At 35.4% G+C, this 8,943-nt stretch overlaps 1 non-coding gene across 1 annotated transcript; it reads left to right on the plus strand.

The window, feature by feature from the left end:
• Positions 1-6,799: 6,799 nt before the first annotated feature.
• LOC128039326 (small nucleolar RNA R71) lies at positions 6,800-6,906 on the plus strand. The gene has a single exon (XR_008193830.1). It is a non-coding gene; the product is annotated as a small nucleolar RNA R71 (small nucleolar RNA).
• Positions 6,907-8,943: the final 2,037 nt, after the last annotated feature.

Here is an 8,943-nt window from a genome sequence, read left to right on the forward strand (position 1 = left end):
CCCTTTGTGCGAATCTGTCGAAAATAGTCAAAATTAATCAAAATTAACTATAAAATTTTCATCGTGTTCATATTTTTAACATTATTTAATTATTTTATAATATTTAATTATTTTTCGACAAGAATTTAACCGAAATAGCATGATTTTAATTTAAAAAGGGCATGTAAAAACACATAAATTTTCGTGTTTCCACGCCCCCTAACTTAATTCATTGCTCGTCCCAAGTAATGCACAAATTTGAAAAGAATTTTCTCGAAATTTTTTTTTGAAAAACTCCTTCAGAACAACATTCTTCCCAAAATCATGAAATCAATATACTTATGCTTAAAAACAAGAAATTTGATAATTATGCTACTCAAGTATATATATTGTTCAAATTAATCTCAACAATTACTAAAATAGAAAATTTAGACTAAATGTTTCTTAATAAAGACATGTTATTCCCTAACAATTTGATTTTAATCCCTTATTCAAAATTAAACTGCAATCATTAAGCTTAACTGATGTCTTCATATGTTGAACAGAGCAATTTCTCTCCACTAATGTAGGTAACATTGGAACTTTGAATCAATAGGTCTTTAACAAGGTTGTAACGTGGTTGGGCTTAGGGGTAGGTAAAAGATAGATAATTTTAGGTAAAAAAAGAAACCCTAGACTCAGCTTGTATCCGGCCTTTTAAAATAATTATCTTCAATACATCAACTTTTCTTTCCTTTTCACATGCTCTTTAGTGCAATTTACTTCAAGTACATAAGCTTTTCTTTTTAGTATTTTACTGCATGTACTACAATTTTTAGAGCATTTCATACTTCTTTGCAACTCCTCCAAACTTATTTTCAAAGAATACTCTGAATAGTACTGAGTCTAGTGTTTGGGACATTTTTAAGATAATTAAGAAAAGTGATGGCTAACTTTGTAAGGGTTCAAATAAAATTAGGCCATAAAGTCTCAAAGTTGGGTTTCAAAGGATAAAAATTTCATCGTGGTTGGCTTGAAAGGCTCAAACGGTCCAAACAACAGTTGCCTAAATCATTTTCAACATTCCATGCTTCCTAGGATTTCGCCTCACAAGTCAATTCTAAAGACTTAAACTTTCATGTATGCCTAACTTTCCTAAAGAAAGAAAATTTTATGGTATGATTTGCATACTCTATTAGAAATACATTTCATGTCATTATTAAGCTAACATAACAATTTATTGAAATAATCAAACTTTATTCATACTTAAATTTAGCATACTTAACAAAATTCAAATTTATTGAACAAAAATATATCATATTCATAATTAAAAAAAATTATTCTGAGTGGAAATAATTTCAATTTTCGGTCCCCCCATCTTAAAATGAACAATGTCCTCATTGTTTAAAGTGAATAGATACTATACATCAGGTAGGATCCAGAAAAGAGGAGGTGAGTTAATTTGACTGCTTAAGTACCAAGCTCTTCCTAGATCCAATCCTAGACATGTATATACCTATTGTCACACTTTAGACTTTACTACTTGTCCATATTTACTTTTGATTCCCATATCTTATTTTCATGTGCAGAAATAAAAAATTCCTAAATTCTAAGCTAAGTTGATAAAAATTAATATATAAATTATAAATAATATAATTTTATATTAAAGTTTATCAAATTATTAATAATATTAAAGATATTTATTCTAGATGCTTTTTAAAATATTCACAAAGAAAGGCACCTAGTTTTTTTTATTTACGAAAAGAGCAACTAAAAAATAATTCAATTAAGTCCCTAGACTTAATGAAAATTTAAAATTGAGTTGCAAATTAAAACTTGGATCAAAATTGACCCTTTTATTTGAAACTAAAAATTTATTTTTCCCTTTAGGGGATAATTTCTTGGAAAATTATGTCAAAATAAATTCCCAGGAATGATTGGAGGGGTCACAAACGGTCCCACTTAAGTTCCAATCTCCTAGACAGATACTTTACCCGAAAATATACCCTAAATCATTTATTCAAAAAGAAAATTGAAAAATTAAGTATTCGATAAAATGAATGAGATTTTATCCCGTTTAATTTTATCTCCCCAATAATGTTTCAAGCGCTGAGCATTAACTCGGAAACTACCTCCCTTACCTTGGAGTTCAACAATTCCGTATGGATAGACTTGGTGAAACGTAAATGGACCGGACCAACGTGATTTTAGCTTACCTAGAAGGAGCTTCAATCTGGAATTAAACAACAAGACTTGCCGACCTGCTTAAAATTCTCGAACTCAAATGTGGTTGTCATGCCATTTCTTGAGTCTTTCTCTAAGTACTTTGGCATTTTCATATGAGAACATTCGGAACTCTTCTAACTCATTGAGTTGGAACATCCATTTCTCTTTCGCGAGCTTAGGATCCAAATTAAGTTGTTGAAGAGCCCAGTAAGCTTTGTGCTCTAACTCCAATGGTAGATGGCAGGCTTTCCCAAAGACCAACCTATAGGGTGACATCCCTAACGGTGTCTTGTCTGTTATTTTTTAAGCCCATAAAGCATCATCTAATCTTGTGGACCAATCTCGTTGGTTCGGGCAGACTACCTTCTCAAATATGCATTTGATCTCCTTATTTGCCAGTTCAGCTTGCCCATTTGTCTGTGATGGTAAGTTGTTGCAACCTTGTGTTTCACTCCGTGCTTGTCTAATAACCATTTTAACCACTTATTCACAAAGTGGGATCCTTCATCACTGATGATAGCTCTTGAGGTTCCAAACCTTGTGAACACATGCTTTTGTAGAAACTTCATCACAACCTTAGCATCTTTTGTCAAATATGCCTTAGCCTCGACCCACTTAGACACATAGTCTACTGCTACTAGTATGTACTTATGACCCCAAGATGGAGGAAAAAGGACCAAGAAAGTCAATACCCCATACATCGAACAACTCTACCTCAATGATGTTTATTCGAGGCATCTCATTTCTGTTGGTGACATTTCCAACCCTTTGATACCTATCACAGCTCTTCACGTAAGCATATGCATCCTTGAATAATGTTGGCCAAAAGAATCCAGCTTGCAATACTTTGGACACTGTGTGTGTACCTCCGAAGTGTCCCCCACTTGGAGTTGAGTGACAGTGGTATAAAATCTTCGATATTTCATCTTCTATCACTCATCTCCTGATCATCTGATCTGCACGCTTTTTAAACACATATGGCTCTTCCTAGAAATAGTACTTCACATCGTGAAGAAACTTTTTCCTTTGTTGATATGTCTTATCAATTGGCATCAAACCACAAGCTAAATAGTTAGCAATATCAGCAAACCAAGGGGTATTATGGACATGATTTACCTTCAGGATCTGTTCGTCTGGAAACATCTCCTGAATTGGTATAAGAGGAGAATTCTTTTCTTTTGGCTCCAATCTTGACAAGTGATCTGCTACTTGATTTTTGACTCCCTTTCGATCTTGAATTTCTAGATCGAACTCTTGAAGTAGAAGTACCCATCAGATCAGCCTCGGCTTAGCGTCTTTCTTCGCAAGTAAATACTTACTTGCCGAGTGGTCCGTATAGAAAGTCACTTTGGTACTTACTAGATAAGATCGAAACTTATCGAAAGCAAACACAATAGCAAGTAACTCTTTTTTTGTTACCGCATAATTCAATTGAGCTCTTGTAAGGGTTCGACTTGCGTAATAGATGTGATGAAAAACTTTGTTCCTTCGCAGGCCCAAGACAGCTCCAATTGCGAAGTCACTTGCGTCACACATCAATTTGAATGGCAAATCCCAGTCTGGTGTGACGATTGTGGGTGTCGTGACTAATCGACTCTTCAAATCATTGAAGGCTTTGAAGCATTCATCATCAAACTTGAATATAGAGTCCTTCTCCAATAATTTACATAGGGTTTAGTAACTTTGGAGAAGTCCTTGATAAATCTTCAATAAAAACCGGCGTAGCCTAAAAAGCTCCTAACACCCTTTACAGATGTTGGAGTTGGGAGTCTCTCAATAACGTCTACCTTTGCTTTGTCTACCTAAATCCCATGTCTCGTTATCTGATGCCCTAGAACAACTTCTTCTCGTACCATAAAATGGCACTTTTCCCAGTTGAGTACGAGATTCGTTTCTTCGCATCGCCTTAGTACCTTAGCTAGATTAGCTAAGCAATCATCGTAAGTATCTCCAAATACTGAAAAATCATCCATAAAAACTTCCAAATATTTCTCAACCATGTTAGTAAAAGTAGACATCATACATCTTTCAAATGTAGCAGTGCATTACATAAACCAAATGGCATGCGTCTAAATGCAAACGTACCATAAGGGTAGGTGAATGTCATTTTGTGTTGATCTTCCGGTGCTACTGTAATCTGATTATACCTTGAGTATCCATCGAGAAAATAGTAGTAATCTCGTCCTGCGAGTTTATCCAGCATCTGGTCCAAGAACGGCAAAGGAAAGTGATCTTTCCTAGTCACCTTATTCAGCTTCTGGTAATCGATGCAGATTCTTTATCCCATAACCGTTCTAGTCGGTATCAACTCATTGTTCTCGTTCTCTACGACTGTGATACCTCTTTTGTTTGGCACGCACTGGACCGGGCTTACCCATGAACTGTCTGAGATGGGATAGATGATACCCGTATCTAACCACTTGATGATCTCTTTTTTAACTACGTCCTTCATGATGGGGTTCAGTCTCCGTTGTCCATTGATCATCCCTTTTTTTCCATCTCTAATATAATCTTGTGCATGCATACAGATGGACTAATGTCGCGAATATCGGCTAGGGTCCATCTGATGGCCTTCTTGAATTTTTTCAGAACTAAGATAAGTTTCTCTTCTTGCTTACTGTTTAATTCTGCTGAAACAATCATAGACAGAGTAGAAGCGTTACCTAAATAAATGTATTTTAAATGAGAAGGTAATACCTTGAGTTCTAATTTTGGTGGCTCCTCGATCGACATTTTTGGTTGATAATAGTCCCTCTTTTCTAACTCCAAAGATTCAAAACAGGATTGTGGATTAAATCCCCTTTGATTAGCTTCTAGCAAAGCTAAGTATTCATCCTCCTCTTCGTCATTCAGAGAATCCGATGTCAAAAATCTTTCCAGTGGGTCCTTAACATAGTTCAGTCCCCTCTCTACTATTAAATCCTCTAAATTGGACACTGTAGAGCATTCATCCATTGTGTCAGAAAATCGCATAGACTTAAAGACGTTAAATGTTACCTGATCATCCTAAACACGTATAGTGAGCTCGCCCTTCTACACATCAATAAGGGTCCTTCCAGTTGCTAGGAACGACCTTCCTAGGATGATTGGCACTTCTTTGTCTGCCTCAAAATCTAGAATTACAAAGTCAACAGGAAAGATAAACTTATCTACACGTACCAATACGTCATCGATTTTTCCTTCTGGATGTGCTAAGGATCGATCTGCTAGTTGAAGCTTAACTGTAGTTGGTCTAACTTCTCCTATCCCCAACTTCCTAAATATTGACATAGGCATCAAGTTGATACTTGCACCTAAGTCACATAATGCCTTACCACAATATGTTGCTCCAATGTTGCACGATATGGTAAAATATCAAGGATCCTTCAATTTTGGGGGTAGTTTGTCTTGAAGATATGCACTGCATTCCTTCGTTAGAGCTACCGTCTCAAATTCTCCAAGTCTTCATTTCTTAGATAAGATATCTTTCATGAACTTGACGTAGTACGACATTTGCTCAAGTGATTCAACCAATGGGATGTTGATGTGAAGTTGCTTGAGTACGTCAAGGAACTTCTTAAATTGAATCTCCTGCTTCTGTTTCTGAAGTCTTTGAAGGTATGGTGGTGGTAGTGGTTTCATTACTGGGACTGATTCTGGTTGATTCATCTTTGGCGCTAATTCTGCATCTAACGACATTGTTAGTTTATCAGAATTAGCTATTCCTAAGGTTACTTTGTCAGGTTTTGCATATTCTGGTTCTGGTGAAACTGCAAATTCAACACTTGGTTGAACTTCTTCTGAATCTTGAGCATTAGCTGGCTCCTTTTCAACTTCAACAGTGTTGGGCTTTACTATCTTTCCACTCCTCAATGCCAACGCTTTACAATGTTCCTTCCCCAGATTTCTCGAATTCTCCGTGTCACTAGGTAGAGCACCTTGTGGTTGGTTCCTGAGTTCAGTAGCAAGTTGGCACACTTGATTCTCGAAATTCCTTAGAGTGGCGTCGTTTTTCGCCATGTATGCCTTTAATAGATTATCTAAGCTATTGGATGGTTCCACTTAGGTTGGTTTTTGAACTTGTTAGGGGAAACTAGGCGGGTGAGTTGGCCTTGGTTGGGTGTAAGTGTTACTGGTTCCAGCCCCTTAGTTACTCCAAGAAAAATTCAGGTGATTTTGCCACGATGAGTTATAAAATTTGGATTGCAGTCCTTGCTTCCCTCGGTTTTGTTTTTGGTTACCCATGTAATATACGAATTTGGGGTTCGATGGACATTCTTCAAACAAATGTCCTTCCCCACAATACACACAGGCTATATTCTCAAATTGGTTAGGTGGTTGGGCTGCAAAATTTTTAGACCCATCAGTGGTAAGATTCTTAAGCATTAAGGATATTGAAGATACCTGATATGCGAGTGAAGTGAGAGCGTACACTTCATGTATTCCAGCGACTCGTCTTCCTGACGCTGCTCGATTGGTTTGCCATTGATAATTGTTGCTGGAAATCTTCTCAATAATTTCATAAGCCTCATTATAAGACTTAGAAAGGAGAGCACCATTAGCAGAGACGTCCACTACCATCCTCGTGTGAGAGTTGAGACCATTATAGAATGTCTCAAGTTGAATGCAATGTAGGATTCCATGATGAGAGCACTTTCGTAATAAATCTTTGTACCTTTCTCATGCCTCATACAGGGACTCATCATCCATTTGTTGGAAGGCAGTGATCTCATTCCTTAACTTGGAATTCTTGCTCGGTAGGAAATACTTCATGAGGAATCTCTCGGCTAACTCTTTCCATGTAGAAATCGAATTCGGTGGCAAAGAGTTCAACCAGGCATGAGCTCTATCCCTTAGCGAATATGGGAACAGTTTTAGTCGTAATGCATCTTCGGGTACTCCGGCTAACTTGAAAGAATCGCTCACTTCCATAAATGTTCTTAAGTGAACATGAGGATCTTCAGTATGCATTCCACTAAATTGGCCCACAGTCTGAACCATCTAGAACACGACTGGCTTCAGCTCGAATTATTGTGCCTTGATTTCGAGTTTCTTAATACCTGGATTAAGATCATTAAATACTGGCACGGCATACTGTCGTAAAGTTCTGTTATCCCTATTATCAGCAAGAAGGATAGGATTCTGAGCAAGGTTTGCTCTGTTTCCTTGATTCATATTGTCAAAGTTTATCTTTTCGGTCCTTCTCTAGTTTGCTTGTCTTCTTCGTTGTCGAAAGGTTCGTTCTATTTCAAGTTCCACAGGGAGTAAGTCGATAATCTGGTCAATACTTATAAACACCTGAAATAATCACAGAAAGATTAAGTAAAGATTTAAACAGGAAAATAAATAAACCAAAATGTAAAAATATATTCACAAATAATGGCTTTTTTTTAAAAAAAATAGTCCCCAGTAACGGCGCCAAAAACTTGGAACGACGAAATTTTGCAAGTATACACAATTGCAACAAGTAATAAAGTGACAAGTAGATGTCTATTTATCGTACCCACAGGGGCTGTAAAAATGAATATTTATGAAATTAATGTTAAAACACTTTGGTGATAGAAAATATTTTGGTTTAAAGATGATTAAAAACTAAGGGTTAAAAACTAAGTAAAAAAATTTAAAAATTAAAGGGTTCTAATTCATGATTTCAAATAAGGTTTAATCAAGATGATATAATTGTGTTAGATTAATTACATTCCTTTAACTTAAATTATTAAACTTATGTTTATACTGCTACGAAAAAATTCATGGCAACTCGGTAGTTTGCTAACTACTGCTCATACATACTTATTAGATTAATCAATCTCTTGAACATTTTTCAATGTCAATCGAAGCGATTAATCAATCTTCACAAGCATATAAAAGATCAAGTGAGGTAACAGATTATTTCTACCTTGAAACAGTTTAATCAAAATAATCTTGCAAGTTATGCAAGGCATATGTATTGCCAAATACAATTGTCGAAACCATCTTTTCAAATTTTTTAAAAAACGGTGGGGATCGACTTTGGAAAATAAAGTGGGAGTCACCATCGATTTTTTTTTGAGGTGTGATTGGATCACCTTGAAAATGATTTTAGGTCTGTGAAATTTGAGAAAATAAGTTCGAGAGTCGGTTACGCACGAAGAAGGGTTAACACCCTCGCAACGCCTAAAATTGGTACCGAATTAATTGTTTAATGTCTTAGTGTCGAAACTTTGAAAATATTTTAAAATACAATCCTTTGAAGTCTAAATTTGAGTAAACCAAATTGAATAATAAGAGGCACTTATTTCGAAGAAATAAATTGCCACACTCAGTAAGTTAGGGTGCAACAATTCAATCGTCAAAATTATGTCTTTTTAATTTTTTTAAATTTTAAAATTCATATATTTTGAGAAGGTTATTTGGTTCTTTAAGTCAAACGAGAAAATCAGAAGCCAATAAGTTAGGGTTCAATTTCTCAAAATTCCTAAACATCAAACATTGCCTTTATTTTAAAATTGTATGGTTTTACCAAAATAAACACTTGGCTATTCAAATTCATCGAGAAGAATTGAAGCCCAGTAAGTTAGGGCACAATTCTCTCGAGAGCTACGAACACCAGGCCTTTTTGAAAATTATGAAATACAATGATTGTTGTTAAAAAAAATATGATTTTCACAAATGTAGCATGATTGAATGGTAATATACAATGTTCAAGATAAATGGTAATCCAAACACACATTAAAAAATAACAAGTAAATAATAGGTAAATGCAAATAGCAATAATAATTTTAATCATATCTTACAAACATC

This window comes from Gossypium raimondii, chromosome 2 (genome assembly GCF_025698545.1).
Source record: "Gossypium raimondii isolate GPD5lz chromosome 2, ASM2569854v1, whole genome shotgun sequence".
Classification (NCBI taxonomy): Eukaryota; Viridiplantae; Streptophyta; class Magnoliopsida; order Malvales; family Malvaceae; genus Gossypium; species Gossypium raimondii.